This window comes from Oryctolagus cuniculus, chromosome 6 (genome assembly GCF_964237555.1).
Source record: "Oryctolagus cuniculus chromosome 6, mOryCun1.1, whole genome shotgun sequence".
Classification (NCBI taxonomy): Eukaryota; Metazoa; Chordata; class Mammalia; order Lagomorpha; family Leporidae; genus Oryctolagus; species Oryctolagus cuniculus.
Genome location: NC_091437.1, coordinates 39053536 through 39073583, shown reverse-complemented (window position 1 = coordinate 39073583; position 20048 = coordinate 39053536). Strand labels below are relative to the sequence as shown.

General features: G+C 40.7%; 1 long non-coding RNA gene across 1 annotated transcript in view; it reads right to left on the bottom strand.

The window, feature by feature from the left end:
• The window catches only part of LOC138850198 (uncharacterized), a 125425-nt gene extending 115090 nt beyond the window's left edge, over window positions 1–10335 (bottom strand). Inside the window, exon 1 of the long non-coding RNA XR_011389836.1 lies at window positions 9097–10335. This is a non-coding gene — a long non-coding RNA (uncharacterized lncRNA). The remainder of the gene's footprint in view (window positions 1–9096) is intronic.
• Between the last annotated feature and the right edge of the window lie 9713 nt (window positions 10336–20048).

The window sequence follows — 20048 nt, the reverse complement described above, 5'->3', positions numbered from 1 at the left end:
GGATTCACTGCTGAATCCTACCAGACATTTAAAGAAGAACTAATCCCATTTCTTCTCAAACTATTCAGAACAATCGAAGAAGAGGGAATCCTCCCAAATTCTTTCTATGAAGCCAGCATCACCTTAATCCCTAAGCCAGAGAAAGATGCAGCACTGAAAGAAAATTACAGACCAATATCCCTGATGAACATAGATGCAAAAATCCTCAATAAAATTCTGGCCAATAGAATACAACAACACATCAGGAAAATCATCCACCCAGACCAAGTGGGATTCATCCCTGGTATGCAGGGATGGTTCAACATTCGCAAATCAATCAATGTGATTCACCACATTAACAGACTGCAGAAGAAAAACCATATGGTTATCTCAATTGATGCAGAGAAAGCATTTGATAAAATTCAACACCCTTTCATGATGAAAACTCTAAGCAAATTGGGTATAGAAGGAACATTCCTCAATATAATCAAAGCAATTTATAAAAAACCCACAGCCAGCATCCTATTGAATGGGGAAAAGTTGGAAGCATTTCCACTGAAATCTGGCACCAGGCAGGGATGCCCACTCTCACCACTGCTATTTAACATAGTTCTGGAAGTTTTAGCCAGAGCCATCAGACAAGAAAAAGAAATCAAAGGAATACAAATCAAGAAGGAAGAAGTCAAACTATCCCTCTTTGCAGACGATATGATTCTGTACTTAGAGGATTCAAAGAACTCTACTAAGAGACTATTGGAACTCATAGAGGAGTTTGGCAAAGTGGCAGGATATAAAATCAATGCACAAAAATCAACAGCCTTTGTATACACAAGTAATGCCATGACTGAGAAAGAACTGCTAAGATCAATCCCATTCACAATAGCTACAAAAACAATCAAATACCTTGGAATAAACTTAACCAAGGACGTTAAAGATCTCTACGATGAAAATTACAAAGCCTTAAAGAAAGAAATAGAAGAGGATACCAAAAAATGGAAAAATCTTCCATGCTCATTATTGGAAGAATCAACATCATCAAAATGTCCATTCTCCCAAAAGCAATTTATAGATTCAATGCAATCCCAATCAAGATACCAAAGACATTCTTCGCAGATCTAGAAAAAATGATGCTGAAATTCATATGGAGGCACAAGAGACCTCGAATAGCTAAAGCAATCTTGTACAACAAAAACAAAGCCGGAGGCATCACAATACCAGACTTCAGGACATACTACAGGGCAGTTGTAATCAAAACAGCATGGTACTGGTACAGAAACAGATGGATAGACCAATGGAACAGAATTGAAACACCAGAAATCAATCCAAACATCTACAGCCAACTTATATTTGATCAAGGATCTAAAACTAATTCCTGGAGCAAGGACAGTCTATTCAATAAATGGTGCTGGGAAAACTGGATTTCCACGTGCAGAAGCATGAAGCAAGACCCCTACCTTACACCTTACACAAAAATCCACTCAACGTGGATTAAAGACCTAAATCTATGTCCTGACACCATTAAGTTATTAGAGAACATTGGAGAAACCCTTCAAGATATTGGCACAGGCAAAGAATTTCTGGAAAAGACCCGGGAGGCACAGACAGTCAAAGCCAAAATCAACTATTGGGATTGCATCAAATTGAGAAGTTTCTGTACTGCAAAAGAAACAGTCAGGAGAGTGAAGAGACAACCTACAGAATGGGAAAAAATATTTGCAAACTATGCAACAGATAAAGGGTTAATAACCAGAATCTACAAAGAGATCAAGAAACTCCACAAAAACAAAACCAACAACCCACTTAAGAGATGGGCCAAGGACTTCAATAGACATTTTTCAAAAGAGGAAATCCAAATGGCCAACAGGCACATGAAAAAATGTTCAAGGTCACTAGCAATCAGGGAAATGCAAATCAAAAGCACAATGAGGTTTCACCTCACCCCGGTTAGAATGGCTCACATGCAGAAATCTACCAACAACAGATGCTGGCGAGGATGTGGGGAAAAAGGGACACTAACCCACTGTTGGTGGGAATGCAAACTGGTCAAGCTACTATGGAAATCAGTCTGGAGATTCCTCAGAAACCTGAATATAACCCTACCGTTCGACCCAGCCATCCCACTCCTTGGAATTTACCCAAAGGAGTTTAAATTGATAAACAAAAAAGCGGTCTGCACCCTAATGTTTATTGCAGCACAATTCACAATAGCCAAGACCTGGAACCAACCTAAATGCCCATCAACGGTAGACTGGATAAAGAAATTATGGGATATGTATTCTTTAGAGTACTATACCGCAGTAAGAAACAACGAAATCCAGTCATTTGCAACAAAATGGAGGAATCTGGAACACATCATGCTGAGTGAAGTAAGCCAGTCCCAAAGGGACAAATACCATATGTTCTCCCTGATCGGTGACAACTGACTGAACACCAAAAAGGAAACCTCCTGAAGTGAAATGGACATTATGAGAAATGGTGACTTGATCAGCATAGCCCTGACTGCTAATGGACAACTTAATACATTATCCCTCATAGTATTTTTTTTGTCTGTTCTACTTAATATGACTGGTTTAATTCTGTAATTATCACACAGTTATTCTTAAGTGTTGAAAATTAACTGAAATGTGATCCCTGTTAAACATAAAAGTGGGAATAAGAGAGGGAAGAGATGTATAATTTGGGGCATGCTCGGGCTGACTTGCCCCAATTGGTAGAGTTGGAAACATACCAGGGGACTCCAATTCAATCCCATCAAGGTGGCATGTGCCAATGCCATCTCACTATTCCAAGTGATCAATTTCAGTTCACAATTGATCATAATGAAAGGACTAAGAGTCAAAGGGAGCACATAAACAAGTCTAGTATCTGCTAACACTAACCGATAGAATAAATAAAGGGGAGAGTGATCCAACATGGGAAGTGAGACACTCAGCAGACTCATAGAATGGCGGATGTCCTAAATAGCACTCTGGCCTCAGAATCAGCCCTAAAGGCACTCGGATCTGGCTGAAAAGCCCATGAGAGTATTTCAGGCATGGAAAGCCAAGACACTCTGGCAAAAAGATCTCTGTGAGTGAGATCCCAGTGGAAAGAACAGGTCTTCAAAGAGGGAGGTGCCTTTCTCTGAAGGGAGGAGAGAACCTCCACTTTGACTATGACCTTGTCTAAACAAGATAAGAGTCGGAGAACTCAAGGGGCTTCCATAGCCTTGGAAACTCATGACTGGTGCATAGGGAGATTATTGATGCCATAAACAGGAATGTCAATTTGTAAAGTCAACAACAGGAGTCACTGTGCACTTCCTCCTCATGTAGGATCTCTGTCCTTAATGTGCTGTACACTGAGGCTTAATGCTATAACGAGTACTCAAACAGTATATTTCACTTTGTGTTTCTATGGGGGTGCAAACGATTGAAATCTTTACTTAATGTACACTAAACTGATCTTCTGTAAAAAAAAAAAGAAATTATCAATTCCCAACTTGACTCTCACTGGGATTAAACATGACAATAGGTCTGATCTGATTTCATCATCATTTAAAAAAAAATCATCTATTATTTTTCACTTTATGTTTCTGTGTGGGAACAAACTGTTGAAATCCTTACTTAAGGTATACTAAGCTGATCTTCTGTATATTAAGATAATCGAAAATGAATCTTGATGTGAATGGAAGGGGAGAGGGAGTGGGAAAGGGGAGGGTTGTGGGTGGGAGGGACGGTATGGGGGGGAAAGCCATTGTAACCCATGAGTCGTACTTTGGAAATTTATATTCATTAAATAAAAGATAAAAAAAAAATAAAATAAAATAAAATTTAAAAAAAAACTTATTGGATACAGCAAAAGCAATATTAAAAGGAAAATTAATAGTAATTGGTGCCTACATCAAGGAAATGGAAATGCACCAATTGAATGAGCTATCAATGCATCTCAAGGACCTAGAAAGGCAACAGCAAATCAAACCCAAAACTATTAGGAGAAAAGAAGTAATTCAAACTAGAGAATAAACAAAGTTGAGGAAAATGCCAGAATAGCTTCAGCAACAAACAACAAATGCTGGCAAGGATATGGGGGAAATTGTACCCTAATCCACTGTTGATGGGAATGTAAACTGTTAAAGCCACCATGGAAGACAGTATGGAGATACCTCAGAAATCTGAAAGTAGACCTACCATATGACCCAGCCATCCCATTCCTGCGAATTTACCAAGGGGAAATGAAATCAGTAAACAAAAGAGTTATCTGTACCCCCATGTTTATTGCAGCTGAATTCACAATAGCTATGATACAGAATCAACTCAAATGTCCATCAACTGAAGACTAGATGAAGAAATTATGGGATATGTACACTATGAAATACTATACAGTGGCAAAAAAAATGAAATTCCGTCATTTGCAACAAAATGGATGAAACTGGAAAACATCATACTTAGTGAAATAAGCCAGTCCCAATAGGACAAATACTGTATGTTCTCCCTGATCTGTGATACCTAATAGAGCACCTAGAAGGTAATCTATAGAAGTGAAATTGACACTTGAGACTGACTTTGAACAGCCCTTGTTCAACTGTTGAGGAAGAGCTTTTTTTCATACTATTTGTCAAACTCTTTACTTAGTATAGAATTAATCATATGTGTATAAGGTTAATAGAAAATAGATCTTAGTAAAAAATAAGAATGGGAATAGGAGAGGGAAGAGGAAGAAGGACGGAAGTGTGTGTGGCACAGTGGGTACAGTGGGAAGAATCATTGTGTTCCTAAAGTTGTATTTATGAAATGCATGAAGTTTGTATTCCTTAAATAAAAGATTTCTGGGGAAAAAAGAAATTAACATAATCTATACATTAATGCTAACAATTATGAAATTATAGGAAAAAATTCTTTAAAAAAACTAACAGAGACTAAAAGCAAAGATTACAAACCACAGATACTACGTGAAGATGAGGAAAGAACTCAGGCCATAGTCACAGAGGAAAGGTGCAGAAGTGAGGCTGGAGGCACATGCAGCTGCCTCACAATTGTTCTCAGCATTGAATGTGAATGTGTTTCCTCTATGGCCTTTTTATTACACTTTGCTTAGAAACTAAACATCACCAGGAGGTTTTAACTCTTAACATAAGCATAATTTCTTGAGTGTGAGGAGCTGGATTCCAGAAAGACCCTAGGAAGGGAAGGGCTCAAAGCAAAAGATGGAAGAGGTCACATTTTGTCTCCACACCCAACTGGATACTCCAGCAATGAGCAAGGATATAAAACTCCCACAATCCTTAAACCTTAAAAACAACTCCTAAAAACTCAGTTCCACACTGTGAGGAAACCTCTTCTCTTTGCCCTTTGACAGCTGCTTAACTCTATCAGTATCTCCAGCACTGTCATCATCTGTCACATGATAAGTGTGACCCGGGGTAGGCATGTGGCCTAGTAACTTAAGATACCAGTTGGGGGGCCTGCATTCCATGTCAGGATCCTTGGGTTCAAATCTCAGCTCCACTTCTAATACCAGCTTCCTCCTAATGCATACCCTAGAGACAGCAGGTGATGGCTTTGTAGCTGGGTCTCTGCCACCCACATTGGTGGATTGAGGTGATTCCCACCTTAGACCTGGCCCAGCCCTGCCTATTGCAGAATTTGGGGAAGTGAACTAGCAGTTGAAATCTCTCTCTCTTTCTCTCTCTCTCTCTTTCTTTCTTTCTCTCTTTCTCCCTCTGTCTCTCATAAATAAGCACATAAAATTTTTAAAATGAATGTGGCCATATTCTGATCCTTCCAGGTCATCTGCAAAACAATGTAACCAGAAAGAAGAGGAGAAATACTTAAGAGATAAAGAACAAATTTCAGAGGTACAAGAGCGCTAAAAACAAGTCACGTGATACAGATGGGTCACCTAATCTCACAAAGGCTCACCTGCAAAATGAAGGCAAAACTTCTTACCTTGACCACAAAAGAAGTTACAAAAATACCAAGTTACATAACGTGTGTAAAAGCACTCAAAAAAAATAATTAGAAGACAAAGGAACTATCAGAAATTAAAATCTGCTTTTCCTATTCCCCAGTAACCCCACATTTGAGAACTCTATTCAATAAAAATTCAAGCACCTGTATGGGAGAATTATGTATGAGAGCATTGATTACAGTTCAGTTGGCACAGAAAGGAAGGTAAGAAGGGAGATAGCAAACTTGAGAATTATTTGAATTTCCCTTAATAGGAAATGGTCAAACACTGATGGTGCATACATACTGTGCAGTATTATGGAAGTCTTACTATGTATGAATAAGATTTATATACCATGACCTAGAACATTTTCTTTGATACCTTCTGAAGTCAGACAGGTAGATAATACAAAAGGTTTGGGTCTTTTTTATTATTTTAAGAAATAAAATAGGAAGAAATTTTTATAGGAATATTTTTTAAAATGAGGGAAAACATAAGCCACATTGTTACTGTTAATCAACTGGGGAGGAGGGGACTGAAGAAGAACAGAGGAAAATTATGAATGTCTTCTTCATGCACCTCTGAATTGTTTGACATAGAAAGTAAACATGCATTACTTTCATAACTTAAAAACTGAATAAAGCTGGAAGTGGGGGGAGTGAATGGGTAAAAAGAGAAAGTGGAGGGGTAGGAAGAGGGAGATGGATGATCTTCAATCGAAGTAGAGCGAAGCACAAGGTTTCAAGGATCACGCTTGGTTCTTTACAGATATTGACAATTTCAGGAAATAGCATTGACGTAACAGACCATGCCTGTTTGAATCCCCTGTTGTCTCCTTTCTATCAGAATCCTTCAGGTTCCAGAAAATCCAAAGAGAATGTATTTGCTGCTACAGTTCAGTATGAGATTTTATTTTCAGGGTTGAACGTCAATGGTATTTCCCTCGAATCTCAAATGTAGAATTCCTCTATCACCTCTGCTTTTCTCGACCTGATGTATGAGTTCTTCTGAGTCTCTGGGCAGCGTGACACCCAAGAATGTGCGCTCTCATTGCTTCCTGGCTTCCTTTCCTTTCTTCTGCTTGGGTCCTGGACATTTTAACAACAGCCATAACCAGGTGTTGCGTTTAACCAGTTGGAAATTTATGACAGATCAGTACGATGCTTCCAGGGTCCTTTGTACATAATATAATGCGGTAGAAAGTACTGAGATATTTCTTATTTATTTATTTATTTATTTGACAGGCAGAGTGGAGAGAGAGAGAGAGAGAGAGGTCTTCCTTTTGCCGTTGGTTCACCCTCCAATGGCCGCTGCAGCCAGCGCGCTGCAGCTGGCACATCGCACCGATCCAAAGCCAGGAGCCAGGTGCTTATCCTGGTCTCCCATGGGGTGCAGGGCCCAAGCACTTGGGCCATCCTCCACTGCACTCCCGGGCCATAGCAGAGAGCTGGCCTGGAAGAGGGGCAACCAGGACAGAATCCAGCGCCCCAACCGGGACTAGAACCTGGTGTGCCAGCGCCGCAGGTGGAGGATTAGCCTATTGAGCTGCGGCACTGGCCTGAGATATTTCATAAAACACACTGCAAGTGAGAGAACAGAAAGAATAACACACTCAAAACCTGATTATATGGAGAGAAACAGCTACCACAACTCTGATAGCAATTTGGAAAAATGCATAAGAACTTTAGAAAACATTCATACAATTTAAACAAATTTTTCTCCCTAGGGAAATAAACAAGATATATCAAAAATACTCATATACATATTACACAAGATTATTGTGGGAATTAGTAAGGTAATTCACATAAACTGTTTATAACAGTGCCAGGAACCTAAAAAACCTTGTACCAGTGTTAGCTAATAATAACAATCATTATTATTTCCCTCTTTAAATTCCCTTTGCTTTTAAAAACTTATAAAATATCTTTATATTATGTTTAGATTTGTAACCAGAAAAATGTTAAATATAGATGTCAGTCTTAAAGAGGTGATCTAAAAATTTTTTTAAAGTTCATTCCCAAAGACGTTCCTACCATCATTTACAAAGTAGCAAACTGGAAGTAAGTAGTAATGCCTCCACAAGATTGAGCACTCTGCAGAAATGAAAATGATGACCCTGAGGAATTTTAATAACTTGTTCTAAGTTAGGAGGGGGTAAGAGGAACACCAGGTCGTATAGGAATACTTTTAAATGTGGCATGAAGAGGGAGTGGGGCAAAGGAATTCCTACTCTGAAATGTCTTCTCAAAGAGGCTCTAAAAATTCCAAGGCATGTAAAGGCTCAGAGAATAGACAGATGACGATTCCTAAAACACAGGGCTGAGAACAGTCTTTGGTCCACAGGACTCAGGTAACAGTAAAGCAGGAAGACTTGGAGGAGACGGCGGTGCACGGAGGAAGAGCAAGAGATGCAGGTAGAGTGGGCCAGGGTTCCGATCTCAGCTCCACCCACTCTCCGGGCAGCGGCAGGTGAGCGATTTAAGCTTCAAGCCTCAACTTCTCACTCAGTGCATGGTAGTAAGCAGAGCACCTACACCATACATGAATACAGAATAAGCAATGCATATGAAGGACTTGGCTTAACAGCTGCACCTAACAAAATTCTCAGCAACCATGATGGTGGAGTGGTGGTAGTGATAGCAACCATTCCATTTGCTCCATCTCACCATGAACATTGCAGCCTTAAGAGGTGAAGTGACTTGTACAAGTCACTACCAAGACAGACTCTAAGTCTCTACACTCCCCTTCTCTAGGCCAGAATCTCTTTTCCGCTGGCCTTGTCCCCTCCAATTCTATTTTCCCTTTGGGAAACGGCTGAAATAATCTCTTTGATATTTAAAAACCAAAGTTACTGCCATGTGCCCAAAGTAATAAATGTTTTAGAGTTTCAATTAAACTAAATATAGGAGAGCTGGATCCCTTTCCTGTATCTAATGAGTCACATAGACCCATTACCCCACTATCCATTAATTATAACAAGGTCAGCACATTACCCGGAGGCTCCTCATGCCTGAATAATGAACCTATACAGTGGTGTGCGGTGAGCAGACCCACAGAGAGACACACAGCTGGGGCTCTGGAGTTTCTGTGCCATTTCTCTTGCTCATAAACATGGGCCTTGGAGCGGGGGGAGGTTCACACACACTGAGGTCTGAGGTCCCAGGAGAAACATATCTGAGATTTGCATACCTGGTCTAGAAGTCAGAAAAGCTCCGCTCTCCTGTGCCTGATGTTTGGGCACAGCATCCTCTTCCACGGGGTGCCTCCACCTGTTGTTTCTGTGTCTTCACCTGGAACCTCTACAATATAAGGAAAGACACCATAATACTTACTGACCACCTACTATGTGTCAGGTCCAGTGCTACCCATCATTAGCACCACCACCTAGCAAAAGAAATTGAGTCTCAGCCTGAGAGTGGTTAAGTGGCTTGCCTAAGGGCACACAGTGAAGTAGCAGGCATGGAACTTGAGCCCTGACTTCAAATGCCATGGTTAACTACTAAGATCTTCCTCTGTCTTCTAATGAGACAGGAATCCACTCATCAGGTTCCCTGCAGATTTGAGGAACACATGAGATAACAGAAGAAAAGTCATTAACATAGTAGGGACCTCACTGGTCCTAAAACACAGGCTTACATGACCTTAGTGCTGGGCACTCAGTATTGATAAATGGTTAAAATGACAGAATGTATCTGGAGTAGAAATTTCAGAAAACATCTGCTTAAACCTTCTTATTTCTTAAGGAGGAAAAACAACCAGGCTCAGAGCACAGTGCTTGTTAAAAGCACTTTATATCTGGTTTTATATCTGACTTTATATCTGGTTCTCTCTTCTCTTTCCCACTGATTTTCAAACTCCGCCCCCTATAGTGTGAGCGTTTGGCAGAGTTTTGGGGAAAAGCCTAAAGAATAAGGGAGAACATAAGGACAGGCAAAACTCTTCCAAATCCCTTCCTCCCCTCCCCTGGAAACCAGGATATACCACTTTTCTGTGTTTTTCAACAGAGCTCATGTATAACATTTCCTGCGACAAAGGCTTCTTTATGGTATACCGTGAGCAGACCCACAGAGACCTACTCAAACATAGTTTGGAACCAGAACTGATATTTCATTGCTGGAACATGACAAATCTAATGGAGAAATACACAGATTTTACACATTGCTATCAGAAACTGATAGAACAAGTATGCAGACAAATAAAAAAGACAAAATATTTTTAATATAGTAATCATCTGGCTGGTACATATGAATCTTTAAACCCATTATCAATCATGATGTTAAGCACTCATGGGGAGGTTTTACAAAATAAAGTCTGCGAATATCCAAACTAATCAATATCTTACACACTATGTTCTCTGATCACAATCAAATTAATGATTTTTAAATACAACTGAAAAATTCTGTATATATGCAAACTAAAGCAATAATCTTTGAGCTAAAGAGAAATTCTGAGTAAAACTATGAAATACTTAATCTCAACAGTGAAATCAATACATATGTTAAAATTTGTAGGAAATGACTAAAGCTGTACTAAAAGGAAAAACATTGCTTTAAATAAAATAAACAATAAGAGAATTTAAAAGTAAGCAAGTTAAGCATTCAACTCAAGAAAATAGGAAATCAAATACATCAAAAGATAGTAGAATGTATTTTTTTAAGTAAAGAAACCTAACACTACCGGTGGGAATGTAAACTAGTACAGTCATTGTGGAAGACAGTCTGGAGATTCCTCAGAAATCTGAAAATAGATCTACCATATAATTCAGCCATCCCACTCCTGGGAATATATTCAAAGCAAATGAAATCCGCATATAAAATAATTATCTGTACCTCTATGTTTATACCAGCTCAACTCACAATAGCTAAGGTATGGAATCAATCCAGATGTCCATGAGCTGATGACCAGATAGAAAAAAATGAAGTACAGGGCTGGCATTGTAGTACAGCAGGTAAAGCCACTGCCTAAGAAGCCAGCATCCCTTATGGGTGCTGGTTTAAGTCCCAGCTGCTTCATTTCCAATCCAGCTCCCTGCTAATGGCCTGGGAAAAGCTGCAGAATATAGCCCAAGTACTTGTGCCCCTGCAGCCATGCAGGAGACCCAGGTGAAGCTCCTGGCTCCTGTTTTCAGCTTGGCCCAGCCCTGACCATTGTAGCCATCTTGGAGAGTGATGAAAATAGATGAAAGACCTCTTTCTCTCTTTCCCTCTCTCTCTCTCTCCCCCCTCACCCCTACCTCTCCTCTTCTCTCTCTAACTCTTTCAAATAAATAAATCTTTTTTAAAATGTGGTACACATACACAGTGGAATACTACTCAGTCATAAAAAATTAAATCCTATCTTTTGCAACAAAAGGTACGCAGATGGAAACCATTATGCTTTAGTGAAATACCAAACACAGAAAGACAAATATGTTTTCTCTGACTGGTCATAGCTAATATATAAAATATGTATATGTAAACAATGTATATTGGCTAAACTGGCATCTTGTGATTTGATTGTTGCCCATACTCCTGTGGAACAGTGTTTCCTCCAACTTCTACTTGTAGAGCTCTTTGTTTAGAGGAGCACTGAGCCTGTGATTGTAAAGTAAACTGAAAGTATGTTGTCACAAAAAACTAAAAGAAGAAAAGGAAAGAAAAGAAGGAGTAAGGAGCGAGGGAGGGAGGCAAAAAGTATCCCTGTATTCTTGGAATCATGTCTCTGAGATTCATGAAATCTGTTCTCTAATAATTATATTATTAAAGAAATATATTAGAGAATTATAATAATTATATTAATAAATTTAAAAATGTAACAATCAAGAAAAAAAGATAAAGGAAAAGTTGTCTCTTTCCACAAGTAGAATTTCAAGGCTAAGTCCCCCCACCATTGTACCCACCTTGTCACAGCTAGGCTTCCATTATGTAATCATTTGTCCTTGTATTATTAATTTTGTAATATCCAAAAGTATACTTTTTCTTTTTGAAAAAAAAAATCTGAGTTCTTTAAGGACAATTGCTACCATATTCACCATTAAGAATTCTCTATAAGGGTCTGAGTTGTGGTACAGCAATGCCTGCATCCCATACAAGTCGCAGGTCAATTCCTGGTTGCTCCACTTTCAATACAGCTCCCTAGAAATGCTCCTGGGAAGGCAGGAGACGGTGAATCAAGTACTTGGGCGCTCGCCGTCCACATAGGAGACCTGACTTCTGGCTTTGATTTGGCACCAGCTCCAGCCTTTGTGGCCATTTTGGGAGTGAACCAGCTGGTGGAAAATCTCTCTCTCTTCTATGTGTAACTCTGCCTATCAAATAAATAAATAAACTTTTAAAAAATACAGAAACCAATCAAATAAATGAAAAAATCATAAAAATGGGAAAAGCTCAAAACATGGGTCTTTGAAAATAGTAATAATGTGGGTAGATCTTTGGGATGACAGATTTAAAAACCTAAATGAGGGGCCAGCGTTGTGACCTGGAAGGTTAAGCCTCGCCAACAGTACTGGCGTCCCATATGGGTGCCGATTTGAGTCCTGGCTGCTCCACTTCTGATCCAGCTCCCTGCTAATGGCCTGAGAAAATAGAATAAGATGGCCCAAGTACTTGGGCCCCTGCACCCATGTGGGAGACCTGGAAGAAGCTCCTGGCTCCTGGCTTCAGCCTGGCCCAGCCCTGGCTGTTGCAGACATTTGGAGAGTGAACCAGCAGATGGAAAATCAATCAATCAATCTCTCTCTCTCTCTCTCTCCTTCTTTCTCTGTATCTCTGCCCTTCAAATAAACAACAAGTTTTAAAAAATAAATAATAGAATGTGAATTTTTAAAGTACATTTGAGAATAGCTATAAAAGAATTTTTAACAAAAATTATAAGCCTTATGTTAAAAATAAGGAAATCTAGTTCAAACATGTAAATTTACTTTTTATGCTAGAAATACTTATGTTACATGTAGCATTTTTAATTTTAAAAAGGTTTTTTTTTGTGTTTTTTTTTTTTTTTTTGTATTTGAAAAGCAGAGAGACAGAAAGAAAGAGATCTTCTATTTACTCATTCAAACCCCAAATGCCCCTAACAGCTAGGGCATCTCACACATGGGTTATCATTTGCTGCTTCCCAGGGTGTGCATTAGCAAGAAACTGTAATAAGAGGAGAGCTGGGACCCAAACCCAGCACTTCAACATGGGACGTGGGCGTCCTAAGCACAGCCTTAACTACTGTGCTAAATACCTGCAACTGTAAATCTCTTAAAACACCTATAAATAGAAAAATGAGTACAAAAAGGAAATCAAACTCCTTTGTTCCCTCAAAAAGAAGGTGGAGGGGCCAGTGCTGTGGTGTAGCAGGTAAAGCTGCTGCCTGCAGTGCCAGCTTCCCATATGGGCGCTGGTTCAAATCCTGGCTGCTCCACTTCCAATCCAGCTCTTTGCTATGGCCTAGGAAGGCAATGGAAGATGCTCCAAGTCCTTGGGTCCCTGCACCTGCATGGGAGACCTAGAGGAAGCTCCTGGCTCCTGGCTTCAGATTGGTGCAGATTCAGCCATTGCAGATAATTGAGAAGTAAACAAGCAGATGAAAGACCTTGCTCTCTCTCTGACTCTCCGTCTCTCTCTGTGTAACTCTGACTTTCAAGTAAATAAATAAATCTTTAAAAAAAAAAGAAGAAGGTGGAGGGGGCATTATCTGGGGGTCAGATGATGCTACAAAAGCATTCTAACAAACTTTCAAGGAATAAATAATCTGTGACTACACAAACTGTTTAAGAGGAAGGAAAGATTTCCGATAAATTATTATGAGGCTTATAGAAACTTTGCCAAAGAAATTCGTAACAATATGTTAAACAAAGGAGAATTGTATGCCTATTCATTGAAACACATACAGGAAGTCCTAAATAAAATGGTAGTTTTTAATATTTTTTCCAGTCTATCATAATTAAGTATGATTTATTCACTCAAGAAAAGAAAGTATAATGTAACAATGAAAACTGTCAATGTAATTGTCTATAATCATAGACAAAAGAGAGAAAATCACATTATTATCTCAATAGTTAAAGAAAAGGACATTTTATAAAATTCAGTACCTATTTTATTATGAAAAGCTCTCAGAAAACTGGAAGTTAAAAGAACTTCCCTTCACTGTGGTGAAGCCTGCATTCCATAAAACCTTCACCCAATATAATATTCCACTTAATGAAAACTTTAGAAACATGCCCTTTAGATCTGAAAATCAAAAACAAGCTCAGGTTGTATATCACCAATATCATTCAAAACAACACTGGAAATTTTGCCTTGTTTAATGAGACAAGAAAAATAAAAACATAATATTAGTAGAGAAGAGACAAAATTGTCATTGTTGGCAGATGAAATCATCAACTATATTGAAAAAACCAACAGAGTCAAGAAACAAACATAACAGAATAAGAGAATCCAGTAAGGTGGCCACATTTAAGAGAAACTTAGAAATTGTAGCAGCATGTGTCTTTTTGAGCATTAACCAATAGAAAACAGAGATTCATGCAAAATAGCAAAAAATGATAAAATAGATGGGTACTATAAAAGAATAGTGTACAACACCATTATTTCTAAATATAGTCCATGGTATAAAGTAAGGCCTGAAGGAGGAGAGTTATGTTCATAGATCAATGACTTCAGGCTGGCGCCGTGGCTCAATAGGCTAATCCTCCGCCTTGCAGCGCCGGCACACTGGGTTCTAGTCCCTGTCGGGGCGCCGGATTTTGTCCCGGTTGCCCCTCTTCCAGGCCAGCTCTCTGCTGTGGCCAGGGAGTGCAGTGGAGGATGGCCCAAGTACTTGGGCCCTGCACCTGCATGGGAGACCAGGAGAAGCACCTGGCTCCTGCCTTCGGATCAGCGTGGTGCGCCGGCCATGGTGCACCGGCCGCAGTGGCCATTGGAGGGTAAACCAATGGCAAACGGAAGACCTTTCTCTCTGTCTCTCTCTCTCACTGTCTACTCTGCCTGTCAAAAAATAAATAAATAAATAAAATAAAAAAATAGATCAATGACTTCGTATTTTAAATGATGGTGGTTTTCCCCTTATTTTTCAGTGTCATTCTAACTAAAATGTCAGCATAATTTCCTGAGATATTTGACAAATCATACCTTTCAAGTGAGTCCTCTTCCAGTCGTAAAAATAAGCTAGTGGATTGCGGTTTCCCATAATGCAAGGAAAAATCTCACATCTTCAAGGCAGTACTGGCATCCAAGAAGGAGACCTAGAGGCCCACGTGACAGCTCTATGACTCTGGAGAGACTTCTGGCCATTTCCAGAGCATTCATGTCTGTCCTTGTCATGACCTCCCATCCTCTGTGGCCTTGATTTCTCAATCTGCAGATTGGCAGTGTTTCTCAAAGAGCTATCTGGGTTTCCCAACATCACGGAGTTCAGGAGGGTGTGCTGGAAGTAAGAATCCTTGCCTTAGCAAGGCTTCTGAGAGGAATATCAGCTAGCTTTGGTCTTCCGTTGTTTCTATTTTTTGTTCGTATCTTACATTTCTTGTTGGTGGAAAGCATCCTTTCCCACTCCAGGTGACTCTGGTGATGATGCCCTCCAGCTTATGCCCAGGCGGGCAACTTGGGTACCAAATCTCTCTGGCTATCTCCACTGTGGTTACGGGATCAAAGCAAAGCCCATCAGAGTTCATTTGAGGAACTGAGGGGGAAGAGAAAGGGTGAACATGGTTCTCCTTCCCATGGGATCACTACCCATGAGGATGCTGCCTGCTTGGAGTCCCAGCACCTATTTCTACCACCATATGAAGACAACACTGCTAAGGATAAAGCCAACATAAACAAGAACTTTAAAGAGGGAGGGGCCTTAAAATGTCATTTTAAGTGATGGCCTGAACTACTGCTAAAGTTAATTCACTCCTTTGATTACCATGCCGGGAAGTCCTTAACTTCTGCTTGGGTTTTGTTTAAGTCAGTTTTAATTGGATTTTTATTATAGATGCCCTTTGACTTATGATGGCGTTACATTCCAATAAGCCTACAGTAAATTGAAAAATCTCATAAGTCAAGAAACATACAACATAACTACTCTACTAAATGTTGTAGCTTAGCAACATGATACACCGGGCATCTTAGTTGTTTGCTAATTTGATCAAATGGCTGACTGGGAGCTGCGTCTCACTGCCTCTGTATAGTTAGGAGACTACAGGGGACAACATATCAAAAGTTGGACAAAATATCCAAATTCAGAATTGGAAATAGAGTTGCTGCTGAATGAGTATTACTTTTGCAACATCGTAAAGCTGAAATGTCATAAGTCAAACCTTTGTAAGTCTGGGACCACCTGTTCTTGTGAGAGAAATAGCCCTGGTATGCCTACCTTCTCAGACAGAGGCTCTAATACGTATGTGTCTTAGAAGCTAAGAGAGTCTAATGCACACTGAAGTCTGAAAAATAGTCTTTGACTCCTTCAGGTTCTAAATGACAGAAAGAGGAATGGAGGATGACCCTGGATTCAAGCAGCTGAACTCGTGATTAAGATCTTTCCTATCCCCTCTAGCTTGGATCCATGCCATCATCTCCCTCTCTTATCCTGGACTTCTTTTAGTTCCTCCAACAGGACTTTGCTCACCTTAGGACAGTGGCAGGTGTTTGTTCTCACATTCTTCAACACAGCTAACTGATCCTCAGGTTTGAATCCTAGATTAACTTCCAGAGAGTCCTTCCCTATCCACCCAATGGAAAAGCGTTAGCCACTGTTTTAGCATCATCCACTCTTTTAGTCATCTTGGTTTGTTCTTTCTAGTTTGTAGCATGATTTGTAATTATGTGTTGGCTAACGTCCCTTTCTCTGCTTCCCTGTTAGAATACAGACTCCAAGAGACTAACAACCAGATCTGTCTTGACCACCATTCTTGCCACCCAGCCTATCACAGAGCCTGACACACAGCAGCGTTACAGTCAATATATTTGCATAAGTGAACGAATCATCTTAATGCAGCACTGGCCTGTCAGTCCTCCCTGGTAAAAGTACCAAAGCAAGAAAAAATAAGAACATTTCACAAGAATTTTCAGATGTCTGTGTTATGCCAACCCTATCCCTGATTCTGGAAAGACAACAGAACCATCAGGTCACCCACAGCAAGACGTGGTCCCTGTCTTTGAAGAGTTTCTTATCTGGCTGGAGGCACAGTGACAATCAAGAGCAGAGTGGGTAGAGGGAGAAACCCAAAGAACAGTTGCTCACAATTACTCAGCATCTTTGTAAACGCTATTAACAACAATTACTCGGCATCTTTGTAGACACTATTAGCATCTTACTGCAAAATAACCTGTGAACCTAACAGAGGACAGAGAGAGGGAAAGAACAGACATATCCACACCATACAGGGAAAAGCTGCAATTAAACTGACATCCCTTATTCCACAGCTTGCAGGCTCTACAGCCAGGACTGGGCTGGTGCTACAACTCTTTCCTCCTCAGTAACTTAGTCTCATTTTCCCCTTCTGGCGTCACCTTGCGGTAATAGGTTTGTTATTACGACTTTGAAGTCATAGTGACAGATGAGCAGGGGACATGAGAGGGAGAGAAAAGAACGCTGAATGGGAACAGAGGGGCCCTTGCCCGAGAGCTCGTGCTCCATTAAGATACGGAGGGAGGGACGCTCCTATCTGCCTGCCTCCCACTGTGGCGCTCTGCAACAAGCTGTACCCTAACAGAAGAGGCTTTCCTGGGGAACATGTCCCTCAGTTCCCTGAAAGATTTAAATTAAATTCAAGAGCCACATAGTTTCCTGTTAGGTGAGGGAAGGAGGAGGGAGCTTATATATATGATGTGCTCTTTCTTTGCCAGGGCCCTGTCTAGTAGGTGCTGAGAAACCCCCAGAAAAATGACAGACCTGCCTCTACTTTCATGGTATTTACCTCCTAGAGGGGAGAGCAACAAGTAAAATAAGATGGACCAGACAGATAAATAAAAACATAAGCCTTTAGCCATAGACCCAGGCAAGGCTGGAATTCCATCCTGCCTGCAAGATGTTTTGCCTGGAAAATCGACCTCCAAGGAAATATCCCCAGTGTGCAGATGAGTAGTCAGGAGCCTGGAGGGTATCAAGACCCTGAGAGGGAGTGGGTCAGAGCTGCTGAAAAGGCTTGGGGGATCCTCGCCCCAATCAGCTGACACCGCTCGTCAGAAGGACAGGAAGCACAGGCACCTGCCATGGAAAAAAAAAATACATGCTGCTCTGCTTGGTGCAGCTGTCTTTATGTGCTCCAACTCTTTTTCTTTTTGAGTACATTATAGAAATGTGCATCTTCTGCCTGGGTCTGTTAGTATCTCCTCATCAACTACAGCCACCCTTGAAACAACCCTACAAGGGTCATCTCAGAGCGGGGCAAAAGCTGAAGAAGGAAACAAGACCAAGCGGCTGGCATGGAATGCCCGGCAGGTGGAAAGCAACATTAACAAGGGTGCTTGGGTTGGGCCTCCATAAGGAAGTGATGACAAGAGGCGGCCAGGTCAAGATCACACAGAGGGCACAGCCTCCGCATGTGCCTCAGCAAAGATGCCTTGAGGCAGAAACCAGACTGGCCCTTGTGGACCAGAGAAAAAGCCGTGAGGCTAAAGAACTGTTGTGTCGAGTGAGGCTCCAGACAACAGCATGAGCACCCCCAGGGGAGCTTCTGTGAACTGAACATTCTCAAGTCTCATCTACAAATCAGAAACTACGGGAGTAGGGCACAGCAGTGTACGTTGAACAAGCCCTCCAAGTGACTCTGAGGACTACTGGACTTGAATATGATGATTGGAGGGAGGGCTTGGACTACAGGTGCAGCCCATGAGCCCTGAGTTCCAGCCCTACAATTGCCAGCCTGTGATAAGCAGTGTGGTAGTTTCCCATCATTATATCCTGGCACTTTCGCATGTTGCCTTCCACAGAGTAGATGCTCAAGGCTTGTTTATTGAACAAATAAATTAATACAGACATAAATATTGAGCCTCTGCTTTGAATGTCTGATGCCAGTGATTGGACAAATATATATGCAAGATCAATATTAGTTTCTAATCCGAAAATGGAGATAACAGATGGAAATCAAAAGAAAAAATAGAGAACACTAGAAGCCGACACATTGAGATCAGCAAGAAATGAGAGGCAAAAATATCTTGCAGCAAGGAGATTTAGAAAATCTAAAAAGCAGGCAAAAAAAGCTCAACAAAAACAATGGTCTCATTATTTAGTTTTGGGGCAAACTGAAGCGTATGACTCTCCTAGGGAATTTCTATATTAATGGGAAAGAACAATAACTATTATTCACTTTTTGTCTCCAAGCAAACAAGACACGCAATATCGATCCAATCTATCTAAAACACAAAAAAACGGAGCCTTGACTCAGATGGAAAAATCCTCAGCTTTATGGAAAATTCCACCATCCAAAATGCTTCCTTTCTTGAGGCATTTTAGATACTCAGGATTTTGACTGTATTGCTACAAATTTTATTATCAGAGCATTCTCACAACCCATAGCGGGTGATACTGGTGCTAACCAGGTCAGTCTTGAAGCCATCTGGAGACCTCCTCTGAGCACCATCCTGCAGCTGGGAAACTCAAGCCAAGCAAGCGTCTCCGGCTGTCAAGGAGTCAGACAGGGCTCTGAGTCACTCTGAGGAGCCAGCCTCTGTATTGAACATCTCCTTAACAGAGTGGATTTTAATAGACTCGTCCTCTCCTGCTCCTTCCTTCCCCTCCTGCAGTTAGTAAATTCCGGAGAGGAAAGCACTGCCCACATTTCTTTACTTCACCACTCTCTGCAGGCCAACAAGATGCTGGCACATCTCGAGAAGACGGAGGAATGATCCGAAGACTGAACTTCTAATCACTTCCCAGGCAGGGAGCTCTTGAATGTCTAATCCAAATCCTTTCTGCTACACGAAGCCCATTTCTTCTCATTGCATTAGGAAATCCCCTTAGCTAAGGGGGAAAAAAAGTTCATTATGGATGGAGTGGCTGCTTTCAATTGATTTTACGCCTTTGTCCACATTTCCAGATCTTGGGTATTTATCTTACTATTTTTTTCATCACTGTTCTCTCTCAGCAGTCCATGTTTTATTAAGAATTCACTTCCTCTATGCCTGGGAATAAGCAAAAACCCTAGAAGTAATTTGGGGGAGCTGGGTATGTTTAACATACATGCATGCAAA